Source organism: Lactuca sativa, chromosome 7 (genome assembly GCF_002870075.4).
Source record: "Lactuca sativa cultivar Salinas chromosome 7, Lsat_Salinas_v11, whole genome shotgun sequence".
NCBI classification, from domain to species: domain Eukaryota; kingdom Viridiplantae; phylum Streptophyta; class Magnoliopsida; order Asterales; family Asteraceae; genus Lactuca; species Lactuca sativa.
The window spans coordinates 150,192,824-150,209,063 of record NC_056629.2 but is presented as its reverse complement, the minus strand read 5'-3'; the positions used below and the strand labels follow the sequence as shown (position 1 = coordinate 150,209,063).

Genomic DNA, 16,240 nt, shown 5'->3' with positions numbered 1-16,240 from the left:
CTCTATTCGGATGCTTCGGATCCACAAACCCCTCTGGCTGAACCATGTAAACATCCTCAGCCAACTTCCCATTAAGGAAAGCGGTCTTGACATCCATTTGCCAAATCTCATAATCATGAAATGCGGCAATTGCTAGCATCACTCTAATAGACTTTATCTTCGCAACTAGTGAGAAGGTCTCATCATAGTCAACTCCGGGAGTTTGAGTAAAGCCCTTCGCAACCAATCGCGCCTTATACGTGTGTACTTTTCCATCCACGTCGGTCTTCTTCTTGAAGATCCATTTGCACCCAACGGTCTTACGTCCGGGCACATTATCAACCAAATTCCAAACTTGGTTATCATACATGGATTGGATCTCGCTATCCATTGCCTCTTTCCATTTCGCAGACTTCGGGCCTGCCATGGCTTCCTTATTGCTATTAGGTTCATCAAGGTTTATTAGTGTACCATCACTAATATACGTGTCCCCTTTGGTAGTAATATGAAAACCATAAAACTGGGGTTGAACTCTAACTCTTTCGGAACGTCTAAGAGGTAAGAATTCGTCAATCGGTTCAACCGGAGTTTCCTCCTCGGGTTGAGTGCCAGCGGTAGAGGTTCCTTCATCTATCGATTCTTGAATCTCTTCAAGCTCGATTTGTCTCCCACTGTCTCCTTGGCTTATGAGTTCTCGCTCTCAGAAAACTCCTCTCCTCGCAACAAAGACAACATTGTCCTTCGGTCTATAGAAGCGATATCCAAAGGATTTCTGCGGGTAGCCGATGAAAATACATTGCTCACTACGAGGTTCGAGCTTGTCGTGAGTATCTTGTCTTACGAAAGCCTCGCAACCCCAAACCTTGATATGTGCCAACGAGGGAGCTTTCCCTGTCCACATCTCGTGAGGTGTTTTGGCAACCTTTTAAGTAGGGACTCGGTTAAGGATATGGGCGGCAGTCTCTAAGGCATACCCCTAAAAAGAGATTGATAGTGAAGCACGACTCATCATAGAGCGAACCATGTCCAACAAGGTTCGATTACGCCTTTCTGCCACACCATTCAATTGTGGTGTCCTAGGTGGTGTCAATTGTGAAACTATTCCACACTCCTTGAGATAATCGTGGAACTCAAGACTTAGGTACTCTCCTCCTCGATCGGATCAAAGCATCTTGATTTTCCTTCCCAATTGATTCTCCACTTCATTCTTGAACTCTTTGAACTTTTCAAAAGTTTCTGACTTTTGCTTGATTAAGTAGATATACCCATATCTACTATAGTCATCGGTAAAAGTCACATAGAAGCGGTTCCCATCCTTCGTGGTTGATCTAAACGGTCCACATACATCGGTATGTATTAGGTCCAATAGACCCCACCCCTTTCACACGTGCTTGTGAAGGGTGACTTAGTCATCTTTCCAAGTAAACAAGACTCGCATGTGTCATCTTCCCTAAGGTCGAATGACTCCAACACTCCATCCTTTTGGAGTTGGGCTATGCGTTTCTTGTTGACATGTCCAAGACGACAATGCCACAAGGATGCTCTATCCATACTATTGGAAGAATCCATGCATAAAACATCATTTCCTAAGTTATCTACAATCATAACGGTTTCATAAATCCCATTACATGGTATAGCTTCAAAGTAAAAGACACCATTTAGATAAGCCAAAATAGAACCATTCTCATTATTAAAAGAAAATCTAAAACCTTGTCTAAACAAACCATGAAATGAAATGATGTTTCTAGCCATTTCTGGCGAATTGCAACAATTGTTCAAATCTAAAGATAAACCATTCCTAAGCACTAAATAATACACTCCAATCTTGGTCACAGGCGACGCTCTTCTGTTCCCCATGATTAGATTTATTCTTCCATGCTCCACGTCTCTATTTCTTATTAGTCCCTGCACATTAGAACAAATGTGGTAACCACAACCGGTATCAAGAACCCAAGAAATAGCATGAGATGAATCGTTAGATTTAATTGTGTATATACCTGCGAAAGACGGCTTGATCTTTCCTTCCTTGATGGCTTGCAGGTACTCTGGGCAGCTTCTCTTCCAATGTCCTATCTTGTGGCAGTGGTGGCACTCTGCCTCCTTTTGATTAGGGCATGGTTTAGCAGGATCAACTTTGGTCCCACTAGAAGAGGCACCATCTCGGGACTTAACCTTGCGATGGTTCTTAGATGAAGCCTTCCTCTTCTTTCCCCTTCCTTGTCCAATAGCCAACACAAGAGCAGCGGGTGGATTGGGAGTTGGTGCAACAGACTTGTCCTTGAAATTGCTCTCAGCGACCCTCAAGAGACCTTGGAGCTTGCTTAGGGTGACCTCTTCTTTGTTCATGTGGTAGGTCATCCTAAATTGATTGTAACTTGGAGGCAAAGAGTGAAGCACCATGTCGATCGCCAAGTCTTCCCCAAAGTCAACATTCAACTTGCGAAGACAGTCGACATACCTTTGCATCTTTTGCAGGTGCACGGTAAGAGACTCTCCATGACCCATTTTAGCGGAAATCATGTTAGTGAAAATCTCATAACGCTCTTGTCTCGCGTTTTGGTGGTATCTCTCCAACAAGTCTTGGTGCATCTCGTACGGGTACATGTCCTCATAGACTTTTGGAATTCAGAGTTCATAGTGCCTATCATGATGCAATGTACCTTCGTTGCATCACGCTTGTGGGTTTCAAAAGCGGTCATTTCAGCCGGAGTAGCGATTTCAGGGTTGATTTTCTCGAGCTTCTCATCGAGGACATACTCCTTGTCCTCATAGCGAGCAATAGTATGAATGTATCTTATCCATTCGCTAAAGTTAGTCCCATCGAAAGTGACCTTTTGACAAAGGCTCATCAATGTGAATGAACTAGCAGCAGCGTTGTTTGCGTTCGACATCTACAAATAGAAAGGACAAAGATAGATTAGAATATGAATCCCTAATTATCACCCAATAAGAAAAATTAGGGCTAGGATCCAACAACAATATTTACATATTAGAAAAGGGATGCCGTAATCTAACATGTAAACAATTTGAAGGTAAGTGAATGACGATTCACTAATCCTCCACCACAAAACATAACTTTAAGTTCTAAATGTATTGAGAATTCCTAAGTTTAGATGAGAATCATTGAAACCTTTCAATGGCATGTTTAAATCTCGATATGCCCCTCTTGTTTGTGACTGGGATACCGAGGATCACAAAGCGGGTGTGAATTACCATGCAAATTTACATGGTACCTTCATTGTAACGATCACCTATTCGATGTGCCGGTAAACCACACATGCTCCATCGAACAATGATAAACAATGAATCACCCTTTGCCATCTTTGCTTAGAACCAATTAGTGTGTCGGTAAACCACACACGCTCCACTAACTTCTTAGCATGGGTGCAAAGTGTAATTTCATGGGATTGCATCAATTCACTTTTCCTAAATTAACTAAGATTGGGAAATTTTTGAAAAAACATGTAGTTACTTTGTATTTCATATTATACTTTTAATGAGAGATGAGGTTGCCCTATCCTACCCGTTCGGCTAACGACCCTCCACCGATCAAGCAAGCGGTGGGTGTGAGTGTACACCCATTATGCGCCATTTTATAGGCCGCAACCTTATACCCACCTTATAGATCAGCTTCGTGAATGAGGCCTACTAATGGTAAGACTAGCATTTTAGTTATACATATATATATATATATATATATACATATTAATCTTGTAATATTATATTAGTATAGGGTTGGATTTTAAACTTGTAAAATTCTAGGGTTTGAAATTTAAAATTGTCTAAATTAAACTTTTAATTACAAAACATTAATTTCAAAACTTGAGGGAAAGTTTTAAACATTTAAAACATGGAGGATCAAATAACAAATAATCTTAATTAACAATTAATTCAATAATTATCCATATTTGATTTATTTAATGATTTCTTGCAAAATAATTTACCAATTTAATCAAAATAATTAATTAATTATTACATAAGGAAATTAAATATTTTATTAATTGATAAATATCTTTAATTAGATCAAAATTATAGTCATCTATATCAAAAAAATCGGATTTGGATTGATCTAATATGATAAAGGCAAGTTTCCATAAGATAAATATCAAAAAATCCCGATTTTGGCCCTTCCTGACGCTCGGACTTGCCGAGTTCCCAACTGGACTCGTCGAGTCAGGCCAACTCGTCGAGTCCACCGTGGGACTCGTCGAGTTCATGACTCAGAACCACAAAATTCGAATTTTGCAAGCAAGAAACAAACAATCATGCATCAATTTAATAGAAACCAATCTAGGCTCTGATACCACTGATGAGTTTTTTACCATATGAACATTCCTATGTGCACATACAAACCCTAATGCTTGGATCTAGGTTTCTCTAATTAAACATGCATTGGATCCAAGACTTCTAATAACTAATAGAGTATAAGAACAATACAAAATCAAAGTTATAAGTATACCTTGAAACACTTGTTTGATCTTCTTGTTCTTGGAGCTTTAGAGTCACAAATGTCACTCCTCTAATGGCTTACAAACACCAACTAGCAAGAGGATGATTTGAGAGAGAGGAGAGGGAATAAAAATCAGCCAGGGTTTCTTTGCTTTAGCATAGGTGCCGATTTCCCTTGCCCCAAGGGTCTATTTATACTTGTAAGGCTCCTAGGGTTTCACCCTTAAACCCTAGTTGGATAATCTTTACTCAAAGCAATCCAAATCCTTTCCATGATAAGCCCTTGGACGATTTGTGGCTTATCCCAAGCCCTAGAAATCGTCCAACCCTATCCAAGAAGGATTTACAACCCAAAGTGTAACTATCAAACAATTGACAGTTTATACCCTCTTATTTAATTAATCTCTTTAAGTCACCAAATTAATTCTAATTAATTTATGACTTATATTAATCAAATAACAATATTATTATTCGTTATATTATTCTCATAATATATTAATAATATTTATTCTCTCATAATAAATCATCCTGTCAAGTTGCTATGGTGAAGGCAACCCAAAAGGACCATGCACAATCGGGTCAAATACTTGCCTAATATAGTTGCAGCCTTAGACACTATTCCAACATACTTACGGGTCTTTGCATGTTAACCTTTAGTCCCCTGAAAAATGTCTTAGAAGTCCTCATGGTAATAGACCGTGAGATGTCCCACAATAGAAAAGTCAAGGACGAAAATATAAAGAAATTGGCCAAATAAATAAATAAATTAGTAAGAGTGTTATGTGTTAACTTAGTTATTTGTATATATGTACTTAAAAAATAAAATAATAATAATAATATAACTATTATTAAGTTAATCAGTGACCTTTGGGATTCGAACAAGTAAACTCTGAGGGGTGTTTTACACCTAATCGCCTAAAGCTAAATTGTTTGGGACTGATTGAGTTGAAAGTTCGTTACATGGCTTCCATAGAAAGTCATGAACTTAATAATAGCAAATAAAGCCAATATGTAGCCTTTGAGGTTCGGGCAAGTAAACCCGAGGGATCTCTTTAAATCTAGCACACTAAGGTCATTTGATTTGCATGTGTTGGTTGGAAGCCCGTTACACGGATTTTAAAGAAAACCATGAGCTTTATTTGTAAAAAAATATAATTAAGAAGTTTGTATACAATTGTGTTTATAATTTAATTGAATATTGTGTTTAGGAAAAATACTTGGTTGTTAAAAGATTCCTTTGGACTTGGATTTGAACTTATGACATTGGACTGAGTGTTAATTACTTTGACTGGTGTAAGTGGTTTGAAGTTTGTAACCAATCTGGATAAATATTAGGGAATTTTTAGAAAAGATTTTTAAGAAAAAGATTGTTGTTGACCAACAAATAGCTGGAATCGGGCATTGTTATATTTTATGAAACAAAAATGGTTGAGCATGTTTTGTCACATATAATTTCACGAGAGTAAGACTATAATTTGTTCCAAGAATTGACTTGATGATATTGAAAAGGAATAAGTGTTGTGATCTTTGATTCTGTTGAGTTGTATTAGGGAGTGGCCAAAGTCTTATTTCTATTATCATATAATATTTTGAGACTAAAACCAAGTTGACTCAAGGCATGACAGGTACATTCTCAACTATGGTACAAAACAGGGTAATTGGGTTGGATCTTTTCATGTTTGTTTTGATTTCATGCATTAAGTTTCAAATAGTTTTAACTTTAATTTCTTTTCTTCTATTCTATTTTATTTTCTCTAGTTTAAATATTCTTGTTCTTTCTTGAGGACAAGAAAGGTTCAAGCTTGGGGAGATTTGTTAGGTGCATTTCATGCATTCGTTTTGTAGTTTTAGTTCATAAAAGTGCATTGCATTTAGGTTTAAACTCATGCATTTTGCATATTTTCGGGATTTTTCATGATGCAATTCCATTCACACACTTTTGTGATATTTCAGGGACTTTTGAAGGTTGGATTTTGATGAAGGAAGTTAAAAAGAGTTGGAGACAAAGTTTCAGAAGTTTTGGAGCATTGAAGAAGAGAGAGAATGAAGAAATAAAGAATTTGGTTTCACAGGAATTTACACGGCCGTGTAAATGATAGCTTATACTTTACACGGGCCGTGTAAACGCATGTACAAGAGCATTCTACTTCGAAGGCCTGGAAGGATTGAGCATTCTACTTTTCTTGTTTACACGCTCGTGTAAATGGCACCCTTTAATTTACACGGGTCGTGTAAACGTCTCGATAGTTTTTAAAGTAGTTTTACTCTCATATAATTCAAACAATCAGTTTTTTGGGGGTTAGGTCGGATTTTGGGCAGAGAGAAAGCGATTTTCAGAGCTTTTGGAAGTAAATTAACACTTGGAAAACACTTTAATTTCCTTTTTGTAAGTCAATTTGAAGTTTAAACTTGTTTGATTTGTAGTTTAACCTAGACATGTGTGGTTGATTTCATTATCATTTCCGAATCTGAATTCTTAAGTATGTGTTGTTAGGTTGTAACTTGAACTTGATTTGTATTTAACATCTAGTAATCTTTGATTTGATCTTAATCATGTGTTTGGTTTATTTTCTTTTTCACTTGATCAATGAATTAGGGTTTTTATCAATCTAGTTAATCAAATTGTAAAATTCGTATATGTTTTATGATTTGATGTTAGTAACATGCACTTAATTGATTGTAATTAAATCAAAATGAGTGTAATCAAAGATTAAATGTTCATAATCCCAAGCTTATGAGGAATATTGAATATTGTTGGTAATTGTTGCAAGAACTTAAATTCATTTAATGATTTGATAAAAGAGTTTATTTGAATTAAATCAATTAAATGAAGTTTTATTTGAAGAACATGTTTTGAATAAAACATTTTTTGTCAACCTGGATATTAGAGTTTATTAATATCTAAATTACCAACCTAGATTGAACATAATCATATTCACTTTTCATCTTTCAACATAATACATGTATAAGAATCAGAATCGGAAATGTATTTCTTTTACTAAATTCTGTTAACAATCTTGTTTATTTATAAAGTTTAAATCTAGCTCAAACACAATCCCCCATTTTAATATTATTTGTATTATGTGTGAAAATATGGCAAGATAAGAAGTCTTGTATTCCTGTGGACCGACCCTGCTTACTCTATACTATCTTTAGTATAAGAAATAGCAGTGATTTGAACTTTATTAATATTATTTGATCCCATTATTTGTTGGTTTGACAGCCAAACACCCTAATTGGCCCACGAAGGCCCACACCAACCTAATCCAAGAATTGGCCCAAACCGAGACCCACAATGTGAAGTCCATTTCTATATTAGGCCACAAGGCCTAATAGGCCTAACTATTTCAATATTGGCCCAAGGTACATTTAGGCCCAACAAACAGCAAGTCCAGACCCAAAACCATTAGGGCCCAAAGGTACGAAGTCCACTAAGGCCCAAGTCCTCCTGAAAGCGTACGCCCAGCATACCTCTTCTGTACGCTTAGCGTACTGGGCAAAATGGTTGTACGCGCAACGTACTACATTGTACGCCAAACGTACAAACGGCTGATACACAAAATCCATGAAGTGCTTAATGCTTCAAACCAAGGTACCAAATTACAGATCTGAGCTCTAGCTAACATCTTAATCAAAGTATAAAAATCTACTTTCATGAAAATGTCCATAACTCTTGCATGAATCCATTGAGACCTCCAAGATGGCAACTTTCTACCTTAGGGACTTAGTTAACACCAAGGGTGGCAACCCTAAGCCTAAAAACGGATTTGGAACTATAAGGCTCCATTCTTGGGACCAAAAAGATCCAAAAACTCAACATAATAGATCTAAGCATTCAATGGTCAAGTTAAAAACTTTATACCTTCCTCAAGCTGAAAATGAGTCACAAAAGCCAGATCCATAAGCTTCTTCTTGATCTCCATCTTTGCATTTAACTCCACCTTCTTAAAAATGGGCCAAACACTCTAAAAATGGACTCCAAAAGCTCAAAATGCCACCATGAATGGTATAAGAAGATTTCTAGGGTTTAGAGGGATGGAGGATGAAGATATTTGGGTTAGGTTATGATATAAGGAGTTTAAATAGGGTCTAACACCCTATAATAGGGTTCTGATCTGACTAGAGTACGCCCAGCGTACTCCAAGGAACATTCGCGACCCTCCTGGTCAGTATGCCCAACGTACTCCAAGGTATGCCCATCGTACTACCTTCTTTTCTAGTACACCTCGCGTACACTTTGTGTATGCCCCGTGTACTTGGCTAAGCCTGAAAACCACGAAACTTCCGAAGGCCATAACTTCTTCGTTATAAACCCAATTTCGACGATCCTTATATCCACGGAAAGGTGACGAGAAGCCCTACACTTCTAACAACTCAAACCTTTCTTAAGACCTTTCGAACAGCAATCCGTTTTCCACAAAATCCCGAACTGCCACTTTACCGAAATACCATAGGCTCCAAAACATGAACCAAACACCTAGATCACTTCTAATACATCACCTGCACCCAAAAGGGCCTAGATCTTACCTTCCCAAGATCCATAATCCTTATAATGACCGACCTTCGAGCCGCAACCTTAGACTAGGAGTCAATTCGGAACAGAGCGTTACATTTTGACATATGCTTTTATACAAATATTATATTCACATAAAATCTATCCAGTTTCAACACACATAATATATAAGCACATATATTATATATTTAAATCATTATCTTTTATTTATTCATAAAGGATTACAATTGTCAACCGATGTAAATGCAGATCTTTATAATTAATGCCTAGCGTGAAACGCGTACATTACGCTCTCTCATACTTTAATTGCTTGTTTTTCATGCATAAATGCTTGTACCATAGTTGTTTTATATATTTTAATAGGAAAATGACGAAAAAAACACTATATTTTGCCAAAAATTCGGTCTAACCATCAATTTTTAATAATTTATGAAAAAACCACCAATTTTTAGTAAAACGTTTCGCTGAGACCACTAGTGCCTGTTATAGTCGGTTTTGCAGGTTCATTGAGAAAATCTACTATATTTTATCACTATTTACGATTTAACCACTCATTTTTCTATTTTTTTTCTATTAAATTGAAATTTTTTTGGGTTATATTTCATCATTATTTCTGGTGCATCAATAAGTCCATAACAACATATTTTTAACACTATAAATACATAATAAGTGGTTAATTGAACAATACCATAACACCAACCATATGATATATTGTTTAACAAAAGCTAATGCATCACAAAAGTGGGGTTGGTTTCTCAAAAATAGCCCAATTAACAAATCATGCAAGGCCAAACAAAACACATCAAAAAGAGCACTCCATCATTTTCCCACCTAACCTATCAACCTACTATACAACTCCTAAATCTATTCAATTTCTAAAGGATTTTCTGATGCAGACCCTAATCCATCAATTTTCTTTCCAAGTTTGGTTATCCTCTCAGATGGCCTTCATTTTTTTATTGTAACTTGTGGTTGTGTTTCTCCTATTCCTTCCTTTTCATCATCTTCAGTATGTTCAACTGCAACACATCTAGCAATCTCATCTTCGGTGTATCCATTTTCCCTTAAATCTTTGATGATTTGAGTCTCATGTACCACGTTAGCATCAACATCAGCTTGTGTCTCAAGAGCTTGTTCCTATATGTATACAAACATAAATTAGTTACATTTCACTCCCAAAACATCCCTAAACACAATCCCAAAATAGACCTAAAACACTCCCAAAACAGCCCCAAAACAATCCCAAAAAACTGTTTATAATAGCCACAAAAAACAACCCCAAAACAAACACCCTAAAACATCCTAAAAACACCCAGAAAACAGTATAAAAACAACCCTAAAAACACCCAAAAAAATAACCTAAAACAGTTCAATAGCTAGATGGAATAATACATACCATGGTATCTTTAGTTTGTTGCATTTTTTACACATGGTTTCCAAAACTTCCTCTTGCCCTTCCTATCCCCCTCCTCTTGCCCCTCTACATGACCTACTTTTTCTTAAACATCTCCTAGATTCGTCTACAATCCTTGGCCTACCCTTTCTCTTTGTTTCTTGTGGTGGGAGTACCTGTTTCGGTCTTTTACATGATTTGATATTGTGTCCAATTGCCAAAAAAAAAAAATTAATGTTATCACTCGACCAGTGGCATACTTGTCATTCTTCTCGGATACATGCCTCTTCCATCTCACATTAGACCTTCCAGACATTTTTCTATCCTTTAGAAGTAATGGCTACGTATAACTAGTTACCTCCTACATATTACTACCATTGAGAGGTAGAATGTTATCTTTGTAAGCTTCAACAAACATCAACCTTTTAAAGTAAAAAGAGACTTTGATTTATGGTCTTGCATGAAATGAGTAAAATGTGGCACAAGCATGCAAGAACGGGTATCCATATAGCTCCCATGACCTACATGTGCAAGATTGGTTTTCAATGTCTACCTTATATGCTTCAAAAATACTCCTTACTTCAAAATAGTTTCCCCCACTTGGAAAGACATTCCAATACCTAATATTAGTAAAACATCAGTTAGTAAACACACCAGTTACATAATTACAGTCATAAGTAAAAATAGTATAATACCTTAAACTCTTTTTGAAAATTGCCATTTTAAGCGGATTGATGGGCAAATGTGCCTATCCCATGTTTCATGTAGCTTAGACATTGTCTTAAACTTGTTCATCATGTATAACCGAATTTCTTGCAATATTGTAATAATCAGCTTCTTCCTTGCTTTATCAATTACCGAATTAAATGACTCAGACATCCCATTCTCAACTACTTCACATGCCTTTCCTGATGCAAATAATGCCCTACACCATGACTTAGGGTTCCTGGCCATCAAATGTTCATATACTCCTACACTGTAGTACAAAGGAAACATAAAATATAACACATATTAAACATACAAAATTAAAAAAACATATATATTAGTGTGGCATACCTTATTGCCTTAATGGAATTCATGTTTTCCTCATAGCTAGCCAAAAAAATTTCTTTAATACCACACTAGGGTATGTTTTCCTCAGGCTGGCATAGATATGCCGCGCACACTGTCTGTGCTTTGCATGTAGAAGGACCTCCTTTACTGCCTCAATCAATCCTTTGTGTTGATCTAAACTAATAGACAACTCCATACCACCATTTAATCCAAGGACGTCACTCAATAATTCGATAAACTATTTCCAATTATCTTTATTTTTTATGTCTACAACCACGCACACAATAGAGTATATGTGATTATTTCTATCTCTACCTATAGTAGCAAGCAACTCACCCTTCAATTTTCCCTTTAAGAAGCAGCCATCCAGTCCAAAGATCCTTCGGCACCCTCAATTACATCCATCTTCCAATGCTTTGAAGCATACATAAAATCTATGAAAGTAGTTTCCATCATAGTTAACATGAACGCCTAACTGCACAGTAGATCCTGGGTTTGGTCATTTAATCTCATTTGCATAATCCCACAACCTCTTAGAGTGCTCAGTAATCTTGCCTTCATAATTGTTTGAATTCTTATCTTGGCTCGACGACACTGACTCTTACTTATCTTACAAAAAAACATCTTCTGTATATCATCTTTGAAGTCATCCAATTTCATATTGGGCTTAGCAACGAACTCCTTTACGTAGTGTTTTCCAATCCAATCTGGTTTCACTAGTGCACCAAAGTCATAAATTCTAATGCATAAATGTTTCCCACAATCTTATTTATTTGAAAAGATCGATCACGTCCCATCCACAACGCCCAAAGAACAAATGGAAATGTTTTTCCATCTCCTGCTTTTCCACATTTAACTTGTATCCTTTTATTGTAACATCTTGTAAATTGTAAAGGATACCCATTTTCCACCGTATAATTGGTCAAAGAAAATTTCATTTATTGTGGGCTCTCATATATATATTCAACTGTTGGTCTCATAAGACTCCATTTAGTCTTTGGGTTGTGGACCAGAAATTTATATTCAATCCCTTTTGTATCACCATCAGCCTCTGGTATACTTGGTGACCCACCTGATTCTTCCTCATGCCCAAGAGTTTCAACAAATGAATTGTACAGCTTACCATTATCACATAACAAATTGAGAAACTCATCATTTTGAGTAAAGTTCATACCCCCTGCTATTTCATCAAGAGTTACATCCATACTTTCATTATCATTGATTCCATTATCACATTCACCACTAAAATCATGTATATTTGCATATGATTCCATTACACACTTGTCATAACATAATAATCAATGTTACAAACATATATTGATGGATTATAATAGGAAAAAAGAATCCCTAACTCGAACCTGTTATTAGACTCTGAAACCGAGTCTAACATGAAAACTTAAAATCAGATACAAAACCTTAAAACTCCAAAGAATTCAAAACATTGAACCCTAAATTCGATTTTGACATGAAACCCAAAAAAAGAAGCCCTAAGTTGCAATGTAATGTGTTCGATTCACTAAAAATAATTCAAAAACTTGGTAAAGAAACCAACTTGCTTCAATTTTGTAATCCTTTTAGACGATCAGTTTTAATAAACCTTTAATGTCGATCGATTGGGGCTTGCATCGACTTAACAGTAAAATCCGCCCGCTCGTTTGTTGGAGGAGTATCAAATTTGTTTTAAGTGTATGAGTGTTAGGCTCAAATGCCAAAAATTAATCTATAACCTATTTTATCGGCTGCTTCAAGTCAAAATGGTCGGGTTAAAACGTTTTTAAAAAATATGATGGTTTTATTACAACAAATGAAAACATGATGGTTAAACTGACACAAGTTACAAAATATAGTGCTTTTTTCGTCATTTTCCCTATTTTTAATTGATTGGGTTGAGTGTGTTGATAAATATGTAATTTTCATGTGTTGTGGGTTGGGAAAGATGGAAGAAATAAGAGAGATAAAAGTTCAAGTGGAGCTAATGTGACAGTGGGTTGAATGGGTTAGGAGGGATCCACTTCTTCCTCCCTTAGGGAGGAGGGAGTCTTTTCCTCCCAACCCACTCAAACCACTATCACATAAGCTTCACATCATCTTTTCTCTCTTCTCTTTCTTCTGTCTTTTCCAAATCCACAACACATGGAAACCTATATTTCTCAATCAACTCAACCCACTCAATTTTTAATTTTAAAATAAACACAAAAGAAAAATATATATATACAAAACTAATTTACAAAAGATTAAAAGTATACAAACTAATTCAAAACTATTTAAAAACTTATAAAATTATTTTGGTACAAGTTTGATACACAACATACAACAAACCATAACATTAAGAGAGAGAGACACTTTCAACGGGTTGTGTAAATAAATCCTCCAAACTATCAGTACCACAAGAGAAGGATCTCTCATATTGGAGGTACCTCGGTACCTCCAACGCAAACCCAAAAAAATACCCCATTTAGTCCTCCCTTATAGTTTTTTAGAAGTTTTAAGTTTTGGTTCTTACTTTTTATCTAATTTACACATTCAAAAGTTAAAAGTTATTTTTATCAAACATTTCTTTACAATTAAAAGTTATAGTTTCCTGTTAACAACTACAAGATTCCAAACTAATTTTAATAAACATGTCTTAAATACCTAAACTAAGTTTTTCTAATAATAATATAATAGTAACCTAGTAAGGGAACCCGTGGTGAACTACATGATCAGATCTTTTTTTTTTCTATTTTGAAGCAAGCTTGTTATTAGGCACGTATTGTTATTGCCGATGTTGGTAAATGTTCTATCATTTTTTTTAGTTTTCTCTTGTTTGAAGTGGGTTGGGACATATTTGGAATTTTAATCTAAAAAGTTTGTATTGTTATTACTGATTATGTTGGTAAATGCTCTTTCATTTTTTTCCTCTTATTTGAAGTGGTCTTTATTGTATATTAAAAAAGATTACCTCTCTAAAAATCATGATTAAATAAAAGCTTTTTATTTCATCAAGAATCAGCACATCATATATAAAAACAGATGGAGGTTAGGTAAAGCTCATCAACGAGATGTTGACTTAACATACCCATACATTTCCGTTTCATCATTAAAAACAAATGAAATCAAAAGGTAGGATGGTAGATGCAGGGTTTTGGTTATTAGAAAAAGATTATGTTTTGATGGGTGTTGGAGATGCTTTTAAATATGGTTTTGTGAAAAAAGGATGTGAGGCAAATTTGTAAAAAGCTAATAAATATAAGAATATTATTGTAAATCTATTTAAGTAAAAGAAAATGCATATAATTAGAATACATTTTTAGTATAAAAAATAGTGTAAAGGGTTAGAGATGAATAATAATTTTACAAATTTACCCTTATGCAGTCAAATAATACTATTGTAATTACCTTCATCTGATGGAATATCAGAAGTCCACAAAATGAGGTTGTCTCTCAGGAGTTGCATAATTAAAGTGATATCTTTGAACGATTCCTCACTCAAAGAATCTGGGAATCAAGCTTTGATATAGCTACATCAAAAGTTTTTTCTCCAAGTGGCATGCCATGATTCATATAAAAACAAAACATACACAACAGTCATCACATACTTCTTATCAAAACCTTAAATCAATATATTCAAAAAATAGTTTTACTTTTAAGTATTAACGACCAACAATATACCTTTCATGAGAGTTCATAATCTCCTAATAAAACATGGAAAAGTTCAAAGCCAAACCCAATCAAATATGCTAAGAATGAAATAAATCAACTTTTGTAGTAGTGGAAGCCAACTGTAAATATCATATTTCAATAAATTAGCAAACAAAAAAATGAAAAATGAAAAATTTATTTAATTAACTATTAAAAACATATAGATTAGTTTATAAGCCTTCAAAAATTGATCAGCAACCTCTTTCTTATCATTATTAGATTTGAACGCTACAAGATACCTATAATAATCACCTTTCCTTCAAAAAAAAGAATAAACACATTAACAAATCAACTAAAGTTTAAAAGAAAAATAAATGTTTTGGTTATATATTTTTATATATTATGTATTATAATATGCTCACATTTTTAGTAGAAATCGGGGGATTTAGCAGTAGAAGAAGATGGAATGAGATGTTCCTCAATCACAACCATGATATCACTATAAATGTCAGATAGCTCTGTTTTAATTTTTTCTGTATTCCTTAATCCTTTTTACATTCACTTTATTGCCTCTTGATTCCTCATTTTGTTCAATTGAAGACAATATTCTCCATGATGCCCTTCGTGACCCCACCCAACTGAAATCAAGTTCCCTTCTTCAACAGTTAATTCAACATCCAACGTTTCTAACTTATTAATAGCATCCACCATTTCTGCATCAAAACCATTGATAAGGTTATATGTAATAAAAAGATTATAAATTAGAACTTCGATTGACTTTTACATGTCGAAAATATACACTATAAATATTACCATACTCTTATAGATACAACTAAATTACAATAATCTGGCGACTAATCTGATGGACTCCCAACCACCCAATTGAGTTTAAACAGTTTGTTAATTATGATTTTGATAAAGCAGAATGATGATTATGAAATTGTGTGATTTAAAGTCGAATTTCAGAACTGAGAAGTATGTTCACCTATGTACCCTCGACCCACATGTCCATAAGTGTACATAGTCACATCTTTAATGTTAAACCACACCTTTTTGCTCTTCAATGGCATGATTCGATTCAATAAATTTCATAAGTACAATACTTTAAATAAAAAATGAAGTACGATATTGCAATGAAAAATGGATGACATAAATTTACCCTCTTAATCACAGTTCAAATGGACTACAAAGCAAAGTTAACATAAAATCTGATAAGGATGGAAAAGAGGTTG

The 16,240-nt window shown here is 35.0% G+C and overlaps 1 pseudogene; it reads right to left on the bottom strand.

The window, feature by feature from the left end:
• Positions 1 to 14,742: 14,742 nt before the first annotated feature.
• Positions 14,743 to 16,078, bottom strand: LOC122195214 (14-3-3 protein 9-like; annotated as a pseudogene).
• Positions 16,079 to 16,240: the final 162 nt, after the last annotated feature.